This window comes from Bos grunniens, chromosome 13 (genome assembly GCF_055505025.1).
Source record: "Bos grunniens cultivar Pamir isolate PY7600 chromosome 13, Bosgru_T2T1.0, whole genome shotgun sequence".
Classification (NCBI taxonomy): domain Eukaryota; kingdom Metazoa; phylum Chordata; class Mammalia; order Artiodactyla; family Bovidae; genus Bos; species Bos grunniens.
This window is the reverse complement of record NC_141177.1, coordinates 47992391-48009819: the sequence shown is the minus strand read 5'-3', so window position 1 is coordinate 48009819 and position 17429 is coordinate 47992391.

Below are 17429 nucleotides of genomic sequence, written 5' to 3'. Positions count from 1 at the left end.
TCCTTCCTCACTAACCCAGCCCCTGGGACAGTGGGATGGCTTCTCTGGTTGGGAAGGGTACTGGACATGCTCAACCCTGCCTGGGTTTGGAGAGTTGAGGAGCCAGCACTCTGCTGGGAGCAAGAGACACCCACCCCACCTCTCTAATAGCTCCACTCCTACCCCTTCCAGCACTCATGGCTGCGGACCCCTCTAAGTCTGGGCTTCGTAAGTCTCTCTCTGGCTGATCCACAAACAACCTGGCCTCTTCCCACGATACAGCATGCACTGAGCGTGTGTTCGCCTGAGCTCCGAGGCAGCCTGGGGCTGCTGCTTGGCGCTTGTCCTTCATGGAACATTTGATTGCCAGGCATCTCCAAGGTCAGGAGCTAAAGTTGGCAGAGGAACTACTGTTTCAGTGGTTTCTCCCTCCTCTGAATTACTTTTCTTTTAAAAATAAGTTTTTAAACATAAGCCCTCAATTCTATGCCAAGCCACAGAGTTCAATTTAGCATTTTGGGGTAGCTATTTTAATTTCTTTTTACCTTGTACACTCGAGCACGCTATCAGGACAGAGCACTGAGAACTGGGCATTATTCTCTTGTGACAGATGTGACTGAAAGGACATGAAATATTTCTTTTAATCTTCCTTTTATAGACTCAATGACTATTTTCCTTTACAATAATCTTATTTGTTTCAAGGTGCCGCCATCTCTCAGAACATATTTTAAAACACCTCTTGGAATTTTCAGAAGACTGTTTACAAGCTTACACTAGAAAAACAGGGTCGTTATTTTATTATCTCATTTTTTTAAATAGAAACTTTCATATTTTTTTTCATTATCTTAAAAAATTTTATTATTGGAGTATAGTTGCTTTACAATGTTGAGTTAGTTTCTGCTGTACAGCAAAGTGAATCAGCCACATATATACATGTATCCTCTCTTTTTTGAATTTCCTTCCCATATAGGTCACCACAAATCACGGAGTTCCATGTGCTGTACAGCAGGTTCTCATTAGTTATCTGTTTGATACATAGTCATGTATACGTCAGTCCCAATCTCCCAGTTCATCCTTCTCTCCCTTTCTCTCCTTGGTATCCATGCGTTTCTTCTTTACATTTGTGTCTACATCTGCTTTGCAAATAGATTACCTTTTCCCCAAATCAAGTATAATTTCAAATTTTCTTTTAAAAGTTTTAAGATTCATTCTTGAGGCTAATGAAAAGCAAGGTAGTTTCTAAAAGTAATTTTCCACACATACCTTCCGAGGCAACCTTAATTGCATATGTAGGCTTAGGAATTTTGGTGTAAAAATACAAGTCCCATGGCCTTGGAGATGAACTTTATAAACTTCGTAGACTCTCTTCCAATTGTCGTGCCAGAAGCGATTTCATTTGTCACGAGTTTCTAGCTCTGACTGCTTTACTTAAAGAGGAATTAGGAAAGCAAGCCACAGAGCAGGTCACTTGGAAGTTAAGGAGATTAATCTTAAATAAGTTGAGAAGAAGCCCAGGATACTTAAATCAATGCTATGGGACACTTTTGATATTTAGTATGTTGCTCTGTATTCATCAGGAATGGGATAGGAGGATGGAAGTTGGTGATCAGTAAATTAGGGACCACAGGCCCTGAGTACAGTTGTGTGGGCTGTGCACTGCACAATGTCAGAGTGGGTGTGTGGACAGCGTAGAACTGTGTGGACCACAGCTATAGCACCACCCTGGGTTGTCTGGGCGACAACCTCCAAATGAATGTGTGATGACAATGGAAATTCTAAAAGTAGCAAGGCCTGGTTAGAAAGCTTCCTTCATCAAGAAAGTCAGAAAAATTCTTAGAGTTTGACAGTTTAAGCAAAAGTTTAACACAGAACCTGGCTGTATGATCATTGTAGCTTAGGGGTTCGGGGCCTGGACTTGGGGGTCCCACAGACTTGAATTTGATTTCTGACTGTGTCCCTTGGTAGCTGTGTGACCTTAGGTGACTTATATACATTTTCATCAGTTAAAAAACAGGAAGAGCAAAGGGTCCCAGTAGGGTTGCTGTGAAGATCAAAAAAGATAATGTCTGCAGGGCACTTGAAAGTGTGCCTGGCACAACACAACAGTTTAATAAATGCAACCTGGTTTGATTGTCAGAAGTTGGAGAACCCACTAACTTCCTGTTACAGGGCCCCTGGACTCAGAGTCCACGATCCTACCAGCATGTGCTGTTCCCAGGCTACTAGTGGTCCCACCTGAGATTCCGTTTTTTACAAGGCACTTTCAAGAGTGCATTAAAAATGATCTCTGTGGTGGCAATAGAACCAGAAAATTATACAGCTGGTGGTAACACAGAAGCAAACACAGAATAGAACCAGACGTCCAACCTTTCCAGTGGTCAGCCAATGGCAGAGGCAGGACTCATCTGGGTCCTGCCTGGAACCTGAAGGCTTCCTGTGTGATTCAGATGATGACCTTTGCTTTCTGATTATTCAAACATCATCAGGCGCCCCACAGAGAACTAAGAAAAAGAGGTCACCAGGGTTGAGGAATAGGGACTGGAGAGAAGAGACATAATAGTTTCTTATCAACATGCCTTGCCTGGGCAGCCAGAAAATTTGTTTGAGCCGTGAAATAATATTTATTCTGCATGCCACTGACCAAGCTCAGCCTTTGATCTATTTCTCTACTGGAGATTTTTTTTTTTTCAAATTTCAACTCCTTCTGCTTAGAGGGTAACAAACATGTAATGAACTCAGTGGTGAATTCAGAAAGGAATCAGAACATTAATTATGCCCACTGGACTCTGAATCCCTTCATGCCGGTCCCAGGGTCTCCCCTGTGGATTCACTTGTCCATCATTTGGACAGAAAGATTGCATCTCACTGGGTCCCAGTGAGGCTCTTTCCAAGCCAGTATGGTTTTGTATCAAACACCCAACTGAGGGCAGTCTGGCTAAATCCAAATAGTGATTGCATTCTTAAACATTTTTAATGATATATCATATTTAACCCAAATGTATCCAAAATATTATGTTTTCATATAATCAGTATGATTATTATCAATAATATATTAATGATATGTTGCTCCTGATAATATATTCAAGATACTATTTACATTTGTTGTTGTTGTTCAGTTATTCAGTCGTGTCTGACTCTTTGCAACCTCATGGACCGCAGCACGCCAGGCTTCCTTGTCCTCCACTGCTCAAGTTCATGCCCATTGAGTCAGTGATGCTATCTAACCATCTCATCTGGTATTTTCATTTGAAAGTGAGAGTAAGTCGCTCAGTCGTGTCTGACTCTGCAACCCCATGGACTGTAGACTACCATTCCCCTCCATCCATGGGATTTTCCAGGCAAGAGTACTGGAGTGGGGTGCCATTTATCTTTAAAGTCCAGTGTGTATTTTATGGGCTTCTCTGGTGGTTCAGACAGTAAGAAATCTGCCCGAAATGCAGGGGACTTGGATTCCACCTCTGGGTCAGGAAGATCCCCTGGAGAAAGGAATGGCTATCCACTCCAGTGTTCTTGCCTGGAAAATCTCATGCACAGAGGAGCCCGGTGGGCTACCGTCCATGGGGTCGTGAAGAGTTGGACATGACTTAGTGACTAACACTTACCTACAGCATGTTTCAAGAGACCAGTACCTACTGTTTTGGACTGTGAAGTTATAGATGAACAAACAGAGACTTAGAGATTAATGTTACTTCTTGCCTAAGATCACATAGCCAACGCTTTGCAGAAGAAGAAATTCAGGCAGATCGTCAGTTTGACATGTAGGCATACATAGATCATGACTGAACTTTATTTTTAGACTCCTTCTGAAACAGGCTTTATCTCAAGAAGGTATTTTTGTGTTTCAGTTTCCTAAATGTGTTTCTGGATAAGTTGGACATGGGAAAGTGATGAAGATAGGACCTAGAGTAACTGAGATTTCTCAGCCGGGAAGCCTGGCGCTGGCGGCTGGTATGTCCTGGTCCACTTATCTCAAGAGCCTGCAGGTTTGAGAGGAGTGTAAGGAATTCCCTTTGGAAGTGCACCAGACAGAATCTGCTTAAAAGATAAGGACCTGCAGAAACACAGAGGCACGTGCCTTGCAGTCATTGGGCAGCTGCCCAAGAAGTTGTCAAGGTCAAGGAAAGGAGCCAGACTTCCTGGGCTTACGTAGGTTCAGCTCTGATGCTGCTCTGGGCCCTTCTCAGAGTATCACCTGCTTTTCCACGACCCTCCCTCGCACTGGCCAGGATGCGTGGTGAGAATAGTTATCCATGCTGGAAACAGAAGCAGTGGGCCCAGAACCCCATGTCTTGTTTTACTCTTGTAGGCTCGGCATGACCATGAGAAGCTACTGCCATGTTATGACCTTAAGCTTTTTTTCACACAGAATGGGACTAGTGATACAGACCTCAGAGGGTGGTTGGGAGGATTAACAAAAAGACTCTGAATCACTTGGTATTGTACCTGGTGAAAGAATAAATGTCAACAACAGTAAGTGCAGGGACCGGGAAGAGACTCACAGCGCACATACTCATGCGCACAAACACACACAAACATATACACACGCACAGAGACACACACAAACTCACATACATACACACATAACTCCACCACAAACTCACACTCACAAACACACACACAAAGATACACACACCACTACCCTACAAACACACACACACACACACACAAATACAAACACACACAGACTGACACACATGTGAACCCAGGTTGTCGTTGTACTTAGAGGTGTTGATGTAACATAGTATCAGTTACTTGCAGGCTGATTAGGGTACCTGGGAGCTGCTTTACACACAAAGGGAGTGAAAAAGCAGAGGTCTCTCAATCAAAAGCAGATAAGCTAACAGAATAGCCTTGCTTGTGGTTTGTGTTCAGGCCAGAGCTTTGTTGACTCCTGGCCCAGCTATGAGTTCCCCTCCTGTTGGCATGGCGAAGTCAGCCACTCAAAGGTGCATAAAAAAGGCAAGACAAAATTCTAAAGGAAATACCACAGTGGTTACAGCATGTGTCCCAAGATCTCTGAAACTTCATTTAAAGCTGTCTTAGTTATTCGTGTGGTTTATTGGTCACATAGACCCGTGTGCTGTGCTCGGTTGCTCAGTCCTGTCTGACTCTTTTTCGATCCCATGGACTATAGCCTGCCAGGCTCCTCTGTCCATGGAATTTTCCAGACAAGAACACTAGAGTGGGTTGCCATGCCCTCCTCCAGGGGATCTTCCCGAGCCAGGGATCGAACCCAGGTCTTCTGCATTATGGGCAGATTCTTTACCAATTGAACCACTAGAGAAGCCCCACAAAGACCCATCCATCTTTCTAAAACATTTTCTCAACCAAATTTTGGGTTAAAAGCTGGACTCAGTTTCTAGACTCTCTAGTAGTTGTCTAGTGTTGGTCGCTCAGTTATGTCTGACTCTTTGCAACCCCATGGACTGTAGCCCACAAGGCTCCTCTGTCCATGGCATTTCCCAGGCAAGAATACTGGAGTGGGCTGCCATTCCCTTCTCCAGGGGATCTTCCTGACCCAGGGATTGAACCCAGTCTCCTGCATTGCAGGCAAATTCTTTACCAACTGAGCCACCAGGGAAGCCCTTCTAGACTCTGAATGGAGACAAATCAACTGCCTTGCTAAGTGGGTGAGTCTTCCTTCTCGGCCAGAATCTGGAGAAGAACACGTGTGCTGGCGTCAGACAGACCTGCTTTCAGACCCTCACTCTATGGCTTTTTGCATGCTTCTCCAGGCAGATGAGTTATGCCCCTCAGATGTGGGTCCCTACTCAGCAGGGTGACTGAGACGCTTACAGTTTAGGTGATGGTCTAAGGCTCTGGTTCTGGGGTTAGGCTTGCCTGCCAGTTCTATGCCATGACTTAGAGTTGTGTGACCTCTAAGTGTCAGTTTTCTCTCCTGTTCAAGTAGCATAAATCATCTTTCTCTTTTTGACTTACTTCACTTAGTATGATAAATTCTACGTCCATCCAGGTTGCTGTGCATGGCATTATCTTGTTCTCTTCTATGGCTGAGTAGTAAACCATTTTCTGCATGTACCGTATCTTCTTTAGGATGGACAAGCAACAAGGTCCTACTGTATAGCACAGCGAACTATATTGAATACCCTGGGATAACCCATAATGGCTAAGAATGTTTTTAAAATGTCTTATGTGAATAACTGAGTCACTTTACTGTACAGCAGAGATAGGCACAACATTGTAAATAAGTTATATTTCAATTAAAAAGAAAAAGTAAAGGAGCATAATCATCCTAATGGGCTAGGATTGAGGCTGGCCCCAGTGGACGGCATATGCAAGGCACTAGACACAGACCGGGGCACATAGTAAGTGCTCAGCAGAACTTCGCTGTTATTGGCGCCAGTGATGCATCTTGTACATATAAAATGCTCATGAAATCAAATTCTTTCCCTACTCCTGTCCTTGCCCTACCCCAGTGTAACCAACATCTCTAGTTCCAGGTCAAGCCAGGGGCTTACCGTTCCACTCATTTTATCACTGAGTGCCCTCCTACTTCCTCACCCATCAGGTAAGAATTGCTCCAGAACTGACCCAGAAGGTCAGCTCCTCCAACAATGGCCTTTTAGGCAGCAACTAGAACCTTGAAATGCTATTCTCTCTGTTCTGTTAAGGTGATAGGAGACAAAGGACCTTAGAATTGTTCATCTGGAAGGAGCAGACATCGGCAATGATATGCAAAGAGGTAGAAACCACAGCCCTGGGATGGAGTGGTGCATCCAGAGTTGGTCCAGTCCGCAAGATGTTGCTGAGTCTGGGCTGTGTCCAAGGGCTTCCCTGATGGCTCAGATGGTAAAGAATCTGCCTGCAGTGCAGGAGACCTGGGTTCTATTCCTGGGTCAGGAAGATCCGTTGGAGAAGGGACTGGCTATCCACTACAGTATTCTTGCCTGGAAAATTCCATGGACAGAGGAGCCTGGTGGGCTACAGTCCATGGTGTCGCAAAGAGTCAGACACCACTGAGCAGCTAATACTTTTGTTTTTTCACTGGGCTGTGTTCAGATTTAGTCAGTGACTCCTTCCTGCTGGCTGGGAAATCTGAGGGCATTTTGTCATGCTGCTGTTGTTAAAACAAACCCCAAACCAAAAAAAGCTTGTTGTGGAGTCTAAGGAGCAATAGCTCGAATCATTTATTTATTATAAAATAACTAGTCCCATATGCTAAGAATTACTTTTAAGATTTCAAAATTAGACAAGACCTAGTAATATATCTCCTTCATTATCAACATCGATGGAAGGTTTATTATTTTAAATCAAGTTGTAGTTCGTTTGGGAAGCCCTGTCTAACATGCACAGAATATCTACACCAGCAAACCTGGTGTTGTCTCACCCTGATGGGGAGGGTTTGCTGCTGCTACTGCTGCTAATTCACTTCAGTCGTGTCCAACTCTGTGCGACCCCATAGACGGCAGCCCACCAGGCTCCCCCGTCCCTGGGATTCTCCAGGCAAGAACACTGGAGTGGGTTGCCATTTCCTTCTCCAAGGGGAGGGTTTGAGAGGTAGCATATTTGGGAAGTGGCATTAGCATTGATGAGTGAGGCCAGAATGGACAGGGAACAGGTCAACTTGTTCATCAGTGGGTTTTATGACCTCTTTTGCCCTGAGTGGAACTCAGCTTTCTAGGTAACATTCTGGGCTGGCCCATGACCTTGGTCTCACATGGGTGTCATGTGACCTGCAAGGCAAGTACCACCATTCCCAGAATATCCTCTGGGATGTTTGGATCCTCTCTGGCAATGAAAGGAAATTCACCACCATGATTGGTCTGAATCTCAGCTTCTTGGGGGAGCCAAGAGCACAGAATGTTCCATGCAAGCTGGTTCAGGAAAACACTCCCCACATTCTGCCCTCTGGAGCTTAGGAGATGCCCTGTCATGAACCTTGCAAAGTTCTGGTGTCAAAGTTCAGTGCTTGACTCCCCCAAATGAGAAATATTCAGACAGCATGGAAAAATATTTTTCAAAAAGATGTAGCATTTCATTTCCCAGTGATAACTACTGTTAACATCTTGCGTATTCTTATAGACTGTTCAAAATGCATACATACAAATTAACAAAAGGGAAATTTTACTATATTTCCCCTTGGTAATCTTTTTTTTCCCTCTTATACTGTGAAAACCATTACAAAACAATGTTATTACTTTTAATGACTGCCTAGAATTCCTTTGTTGTGTTTTTGTTTTTTTTTTTAATTTAGTTTTGTTGTTTATTATTTGCTGTTTTTATAGGAAGTTTCATTTTTTTAATTTTTTTAAATTTTATTTTATTTGTAAACTTTACATAATTGTATTAGTTTTGCCAAATATCAAAATGAATCCGCCACAGGTATACATGTGTTCCCCATCCTGAACCCTCCTCCCTCCTCCCTCCCCATACCATCCCTCTGGGTCGTCCCAGTGCACTAGCTCCAAGCATCCAGTATCGTGCGTCGAACCTGGACTGGCAACTCGTTTCATACATGATATTTTACATGTTTCAATGTCATTCTCCCAAATCTTCCCACCCTCTCCCTCTCCCACAGAGTCCATAAGACTGTTCTATACATCAGTGTCTCTTTTGCTGTCTCGTACACCGGGTTATTGTTACCATCTTTGTTGTGTTTTTGACTGATAACCTCTTTCAGTTGTTTCTAGATTTGTTTTTGTTTGTTTAATAAAAAGTGCTATAATTGATGAACATCCTTTTAGACACATTCTTGAAATTTTTCTTGGGTCAAAGGGCAAGCCATTTAAACTTTTCATACATTGCCAAATTACCCTCTGGAGTTGTTAGAGAAATTTCTACTTTCACCAATCATAGGATTTTCTTTTAAAAAATGACATTATAACAGGATCAAAAGAACAGGTGGTCTCTACCTACAGTGAAATGAAGGTTCTTCTTCAACTCCTTAATTCTTTATCTCAGTTTTCATTGAACCTCACCTCCAATTCAGAGATCTGGCAAGATTTAGGGGAATCATGATTTTTTAAAAAGATCATAACTTGAGAAATGAATACACAACTCTTTATTATAGATGGAAATTAATGGGAAAACAGTATCAGAGTGAGAAAAACCACAAACAAGCAAACAAAAAGGAATGGAGAAAGATTTTATACAAATGATCATTCTCTTTGTGCTGTTGTAAAATTAGATACTCCTCAGGCAGAAATTTTATCATAAACTAACACTAACTCTAACCCTCATATTCAATCATTCTTCTTTGTCCAAGATAAGACAAGATAATGTACTAATTGGAGGTTCTGGATATACTGTGATAGCCCCATCAGCTGTACACAGTCTGATTTTCTAATGTACCACAAACATTTGGTCTTGTGGGCAATACCAGGGAATTCCTTTGAGAATCTGAGTAAAGATTAGAAAATTAGAATTTCAGAGAAAGGATTCAGTCAATAGATAAGGAGAGTAATAACCCAAAGAAGTTCCTGGTCTTCAAAATAATTAGGTTCAAAGGAGGGTTTTTTTTATTGTTTGCCTATGATCACAGGAAGGTTTCAATAATAGTAATAAACCTGCTGCCTGAGATGTGTCTACAATTTTCACTTCACAAATCATACTCACATGGACTTAAGAAGAAAAGGACCCTGGGAGGCTCTTTACATTTAGATAAGTAGGAAAATGCCATTCCTGTGATAAAGGCCGGGGGACTTCCTTTTAGGGGCAAAGCTGCTGGTCCCGATGGGACCCTGTGGAGCCCAACTGTGTACAGAGATAGAGGCAGTATCTTCTGCTTCCACAAGTGTCGTGGGAGATTGCGGAGGTATTTCCCTCCTGAGGAAAGGTGCTTCAGATTTTGTGGGAGGACACCCTTACCAGGCAGCTCATCATTCCCTGAGTGTTGACCTTCCTGGGCTTAATCATGCCCCCCGAATACTCACACCTATCAGGGAAACACCTGATCAGCTCCAGCCGACAAAGATGCCAGGCTGTTCTCCCAAAGCTGGACATACATAGAGAGAGATTACCACATGCCATCGGTCCTTATCAGCACAGGATAAGCTCAGGTCAGAGGCCACTCCTTCTCTCTGCATCTCCACCTCCTCTGTCCTTTGGCATAGGTGATCCCGTCATACCAATCAGAGGCACCTCTGTGTTTAACATCAGTCACGTGGGGCCAAACCCACACACCTCATCAGCTCCCCCATCACAGACCGTCCCCCACTTCAGCCCTTCACCCACAGAGCATCCCACTGCTTCTCCCTCCCTCCCTTCAGATTTCTAGAAGCCAGTTCCAGAGAACCTCAGCAAGTTCAGTGAGATCTCTCCATGCACATGTCTACCAACAGCTGTTCATTCTCAATATTTTCCGAGCACCGTGCTAGATCCTGGGGACAGTCTCTTTCCTCAAGACGATCTAGTTTGAGAGATAAACACACATGGAAGTAATTTTATATTAGTTACCACAGACATGGGCTGATCTGTCTGGTGTTTACCATGTGGGTGCTACCATTCCCCAAAGAACTTTACCTTTTAGGTAATAGGGAGTGAATGACTGGTCAGGTTTTAGGCATGGATCTTTCAGATGGGATGCGCCTAATATATTTGAGGACAAAACTGTGTGCAGGAGGATAGGAGCCTTTTGCACTAATCCTCCTGGAAGAACATCTGTACCTACATGAGGGTTTTGGCTGTCCCAAGAGGGAGTAGATTTGGGATGTGTTCAGGAGGTGAATCAAAGCATTCAGCGGCTGTTTAGCAATGTGATGGCACAAGGCGGGCAGAACGAAGCGTGAAGAGTGAAGTTTACCTGTGGCCAGGTAAGGCAACCAAAGATGCTGCTGCCACCATCTGAGACAGAAAACCTGGAGGGAGGGCAAACTGAGGGCCAGTTTGGGGTGTGCTGAGTTTGACTTACTAATAGCTACTGCAAGGAAAAAAAAATCACAAGGCAGTGGCCCTTAGGAAGCTCAGGGCGATGAGATGTGGCAGAAATCTGGGATTACCCATCTCTTATATGCTAACTACTTGTAAGTCTAGGAAATTAGGTGAGCTCAGCCAAGGGAAAGTATAGATGAAAACAGAGCTAAGGACCAACGCTCTGAGAACACCACTGTGTAAAGGCGAAAAGAAGATGAAACAAGTTCAGGAAATGCGGGGCCCTTGAGGGAACTCAAGAGAGTAGTTCCAGAAGCAGGGAGAGGTCAACAGTGTCAAGTGAAGTAGATGTTCAATAACATGAAGAGTCATTATTACAGGGACTTCCCTGGTGGACCAGTGTCTAAGACTCTGCGCTCCCAATACAGAGGCCCCAGGTTCGATCCTTGGACAGGAAATTAGGTCCTGCATGCCACAAGGAAAGTCAAAGACCTTGTGTGCCACAACTAAGATGCAATGCAGCCAAATAAATAAATAAATTTTTCTAAAAAAGCCATCATTAAGGAGGTCCTTGATATCCTCAGGAACAAAGGTAGCCTTGTGGGAGGGGGAGGTTACTGAGACAGTGAGTGGTTAAGGCATGGCTTGAGGAATAGGTGAGAAATTCCAGATGGGAGACAAGAAGTGCTCCACTCTTCCTTCGTGAACTTTGGTTGAGGAGAGAGTTGTTATAAAAATGGGTAGTGAAGTTAATGGAACTTGATTATGTTTTTGGAGAATGAGAGGAGATTGAGTTAAACAATTTTATCAGCCCTGGGGTAACTCGGTGAGGTTGGAAAGAGGGGGAGGAGGAGGAAATGGAAAATATGGACCAGAGGAGGGTTGGGCAGGCCCAGCAGGAAGCTTGAGCTCTGGAGGCCGGGGTCCCGTGATCTTGAACAGGACGAGGCAGGTCTCATGATCTGATTCTGGAAGGAGGCTGAGCCTGGTGTGAAGGTGAGCGAGTGTATAGGTGAGGAAGGGCCAGAAGCCAAGGAGATTCACACCCAGAGGCCTGTCTGGTGAGAGGGGAGGGAATCAGGGTCATGTTGTTCTGCCCCAGGGCGCGAACACTCAGGACCTTGATCCTAAGGTTTGGTGCCACTACCCCATGGACGTGAGTTTCAACTCCAGAAAACCGGAGGTGAGCAGGAAGACTTGAAGTGGTCCTGAAGGGAACCTGGAAACATCAGAACAAGGTGAGGCCTGTGAGGGGCCATCAGTGACAGAGCAAGTCTGGGCTCAACTGGCCGCCAAGAAGGACACAGGTGCCCCCCCACCCCCCACCCGCCTTGCTCCGAGGGGGTGGGTGAGTAAATCAAAAGGGCGGAGGAGAAGAAAACTCAGAGCCCTTGTGAATGTCTGTGTCAAAGAAGACGAGAAGGGACAAAGCAAGGATGAAGACTGCCCTGGTGCCTGGGGAGCTGGGCCATAATAAGTAGGGGAGGGGCAGACACAGTAAGGATGAACTTGTTTATTTCTGTTGTGTTCCGTTCTGTCCTTGCTCTTCGGGCAGAGTCAAGATTCATTCCCTGAGCTGTTGAAGTTGGAGGATGGAGAGGGGTCTAAACATCCATCTGTCTGTCTCTCCCACCCTTAAAGATCCGCATGAAAGGACATTCCATGCCCTCCTCCGTCACGCATTCTGCCGCCTCACATCCTTCAGGAATTTCCATCCGAGTGTCAGGCTTCAAAAGGTCCATGTTGGAAAATTATATTATGGAGTTCAAAATGAAAAAGAGAGACAGAGGAGGATTCATGTCCTTTCTGGGGGCTTCTAAATCCTCTCTGGCTTTCAATTGGACATGCTATTTATTCCCCATCGCCTGGAGGCATGTCAGAAAGTCATTACCGAGTTTTGATGCACTGAGGCCAGTGTCTATTGTGTTTCTCCCCAGACACGGCTCCATTTCAGAGGCCAGCGTGGTTAGCCCTCCTTCCTGGTATGCATGACTTTGCACACACATTCATGTAAATATGTGGGAGAATATGTATGCATTCAACATGAGCGTCAACTTTCCTCTTTATGAAATTATTTGAAAATTTGAGGAAGACTAGAGTTATTAAAATCCAGTTTCCATAAACAAAGTCAGGCTTGCTAATGAGGAGTCCAGAGATGTGACTCAATCCTGGTGACCACAGTTCTGCAATAACTGCCGAATTTTGCAGTTTTTTCGTGGTTGTGGATGTTGTTACTCTCCACTTCAGTCTCCGAAGATCCTGAGTCTCGTTTCCTTTGCAGCACTTGCAGCTCTTCTCCACAACATCCACCACTTCAGTCAAGAAACTAACACAGCTATATGTATGTCAACTATACTCCAATTTTCTTTAAAAGGGGCTTTTCAGAGTTGGGGGATTAATACGAAGATTTGAGGTTAAGGTTTTTTGTTTTCATGCCTCTGGCAAGCGATGCTTTTTGCTTCTGGTGGGTCTAATCAGCTTGGGAGAACCAACCATCTTTCAGGAACTGAAACTTTCATCTCTTTTTTTTTTCTGTGATACTAACACAGAAGACTTGACTTCACCCTGGATACACACAGAACAAGGAAACAGTTGTCTATATGCACCAGAGCTGTGGAAACTCCCCAGAGAAAGTCATGCTGTTCCTTCCCAATGTGTCTTGGGTCTGGGACATATACCAACTATTTATAGACAGTTCTAAGGTCGCCTAACTTATTTACAGTGGAAATTTCCTACAGTCCTCTGTGAGTTCTTTAGTTCTCTAGATGCTGCTTTCCACCCCTTATTATTAGCAGGACAAGGGAGGGAATCTTGCCTTCTAATTGCACTTCTAACCTGTCAAACTTGACAGAATTCTCAGACTTCCTAGTGGTCAAGGTCAAAATTATCTGCTATAAAATTGCTATTTGCTTGGTTCCCCATGATGCTCCACTGGGAGGCAGGTCGAGTTTCCTGTTCAGTAACTTGTTCTTCAGCAACTCAAGGGCCATATTTTCTCCAAGGCCTGAAGATTCTATATGAACCAGATATGGCAACCCAATGAGAGGTCCAGGTCAGTATCAGCCATTCATTCATTCAATCCATATTTCTGAAGCACCTATTATGTATAATAGGGCTTCCCAGGTGGCTCAGAAGAAGCCACTTGCCAAGCAGGAGAGGCAGGTTCGATCCCTGGGTTGGAAAGATCCCCTGGAGAAGGAAATGTCAACCCACTCCAGTATTCTTGCCTGTGAAATCCCATGGACAGAGGAACCTGGTGGGCTATAGTCCATGGGGTTGCAAAATAGTTGTACATGACTTAGTAACTAAACAACAACAGCAAATTATGTATAATCGAGAACAAAACAGAAAAGAGTCTTCCCTCTTGGGATCATCTCACTTTAGCTTGGAATTTTCGAGGTTGAAGCCCTTATTTACTGAGCACCCACTGTGTGTGTTATGCTGTGAAACACTCGAGATACAAAAATTATTCATGCCATTCACCTTCCAGGAGCTTATCAAGAGCTTCCTAATTTCCCAGTAGTGTTTGTATTTCAGTATCTCTGCAGAGGCTTCCCTGAAGCCTCTCAGCTGGTAATGAATCTGCCTGAGATGCAGGAGACCCTGTTTCAATTCCTGGGTTAGGAAGGTCCTGTGGAGAAGGGATAGGCTACCCACTCCAGTATTTTTGGGCTTCCCTGGTGGTTCATCAGGTTAAAAAAATTTGCCTGCAGTGTGGGAGACCTGGGTTCGATCCCTGGGTTGATAAGATCCCCTGGAGGAAGGCGTGGCAACCAATTCCAGTATTCTTGCCTGGAGAATCCTCATGGACAGAGGTGTCTGGCTGGCTATAGTCCATGGGATCACAAAGAGTCAGACATGACTGATCAACTAAGCACAGCACAGCATCTCTTCAGAAGGAAAATGATTCATAGAGGTCTACTTGGTGGCCAAATACAATTTTGCTTTATCTTTTCATCTTCATACCTTCTAATATATCTCCATGAGAGTGGAGAAAATTCTTATGGGAATTGCATAATTGAATTCTTATTTAGACTAGCGAGAATTCATATGTCTGATGATTAAAGTTTGGATGCGGCCTAAAATTTTAATTTTGAAGATGGCACTAACATACTTGTTATTAGATTAAACTGAATTTAATTAGATCAGCCGTCTCTTGACATAAAGAAGGAAAATCGATTTTCTTTAAAAATGTGGCAATTTCTAGGAAACTGGCCCCATAATCCTAAATTAAAAGCAGGTTTCCACAAGTTGGACTCATGCCTCCTTTAGTCCTTGGTATTGTATTTGGTGTGTTTAGTTAGTTAAATAATGGTAACAGAAGAAGGCAGGATGGATGATGTTAAATAAAGGGAAATTTAAGAGAGTAATTATGGCATTAGCCTGGGCCATAAGGTGAGGGTTGTAAGTAATAAGATATCTGCTTTTTAAACAAGCTGCTATGTCTCCATTTGGCACTGACCCTTCCTGGATAAACTGTATATTTTACTCCATTCCCATAGGCAAGAAAAATTGAACCAGGAGGTGGGTGTTGGGAAAGACATTTATAGGTTCTAAAATATCCTACATGAAGTTACTTAACTTCGTCTTTTAAGTGAAGGTGTTAAAATTCCACCGAAACAGAATATTACAATAAATTACTCTTATATGGGGAGGTACAAAAAGCTTGGTGGCTCTAAGAACCCATTGCATGAAAAGTCTACCTGATTGTTCAGTGGACACCTTGGATGGAAAAAACAACAACAACAACAACAACCCGCAGGGGAAACCTCAAAGCAAATGAGCCTTGGAAGCTTTCAATTTGATTTTAAAGAAATGAATAATGGAGCGCTGCTGGCAATGCTGGGAGGGCTGCTTCCAATGATGACTGAGATGATTACTCCTGGAGAGTTCTGCCATGTCCCAAACTTCCACCATAGACAGTGGTCGCTTTCCAGAATGTTGATGAAAAGAGACAGAGAGAGAGAGGTGGATTTTACTCAAAAATTTCTAATTGAATCATCTTCTCTAAGTGTCTTCTCTCCTGACCCTTACTTAATCGAAAAACTCAGTCTCCTATGGTAGCTGGGGGTAAGGACCAGGGGATAGGATAGTTAGGGAATTGGGAATAGACATGTACACGCTGCTGTATTTACAACAGATAACCAACAAGGACCTACTGTATATGGCGCAGGGAACTCTGCTCAATGTTATGTGGCAGCCTGGATAGGAAGGGAGTTTGAGGGAGAATAGATACATGTAAATGTATGGCTGAGTCTCTAAGCTGTTCATCTGAAACTATCACAGCGCTGTTAATCAGCTATACCCTAATACAAAATAAAAAGTAAAAAGAAAAAGAAAAGAAAAACTCAGTTTCAGAGATCTGGCTGTACTTCATGTTGGTTTATTCTGTATTCTAAGTCACACAAGCAATGCATCCTTATCTTGGATCTCTTGAGTCAGTTAATGACCTTCATCGCACGGCTTTCGTCTGCAGCAATATGTAGCATCAGTTTCTGGATTAGGGGATGCTATTTGCTTATTCATAACAGAACTACATTATTAGGTGCTGACATTGGATTGTCTTATACAAATATTCTTATTTAACCTTTAAACAGAGCCCATGAAATATATATTCTTCTTATCCCCATTTTTAAGGGGGAACTTTTGGAAGGTTAAATTGTTTGTCCAAGTTTACTAAGTGGATGGTAAGACTTATCATTAAAATATTAACAAACTGGGGACCTCCCTGGAGGTCCAGTGGTCACGACACCCCCATTTCCCATTCAGGGAGTGTGGGTTTGATCCCTGGTTGGAGAACTAAGATACCACATGCTCCAGGGCCAAATTTTTTTAAAAATATAAACAAACTGACTCCCAAAGCCTGTGCCCTTACCACCTATGAATTTCTGCCTCAAAAGCCTCTAGGATGTTCCTTAAGATGATAATTGATCTCATTCATAAATCAAGAGAAGCCAGTGAGGTAGCTCAGAAAAAGTCACCAAGAGATGAAGTAATAAACTTGGCATGGGCCCACACTTAATTTGAGGCAATTCAGACATCTTCCGGGCATTTATTGGTTTGCCCACCCCCGCCCCCCGCCCCCAGCTATTTTTGCTGGGTTAGACTCTGGGGGCCTTGCATGTAATCTTGGTCTATATATTGCAAATCAAACCTGGTGTCATTCCTGATCATGAATCAAGGAAATGTACCTTTTCCTACAGCTTCTTCTCTACTCCTTTCAGAACCGATTAAGCCAATTTTCTCTATGCCCCCTTCTGCCTTCTCAAGGAGATACTCTTCTGTGGGTGACTGTGTGGGTGCCTCCACTGTGAGGAATTCCCTTTGACTTCATACCCTCCTGGTCAACCCCCACCCATCTGGCAAGTTCCCTTGCAGGTGTCCCCTCTTACAGAGAATTTTCTGTTCATTTCTTGTCCCCTTCCGGCATTTCTTACCTTAACCAAGTGAAATAAGTTCTACCTTCCCCAGACTTTCATAACATCTTACCTGGAACTTTCTGGTGGCTTTTCTCCATGAGTTCTATGCATGTTCTTTCCTACACTTAGATAGTGAGTATTTTGAAGAAAGGGGCTGTGTCTCAGGCATCAGAAATGTCCTGTGGTATCTGGCCCAGTGCT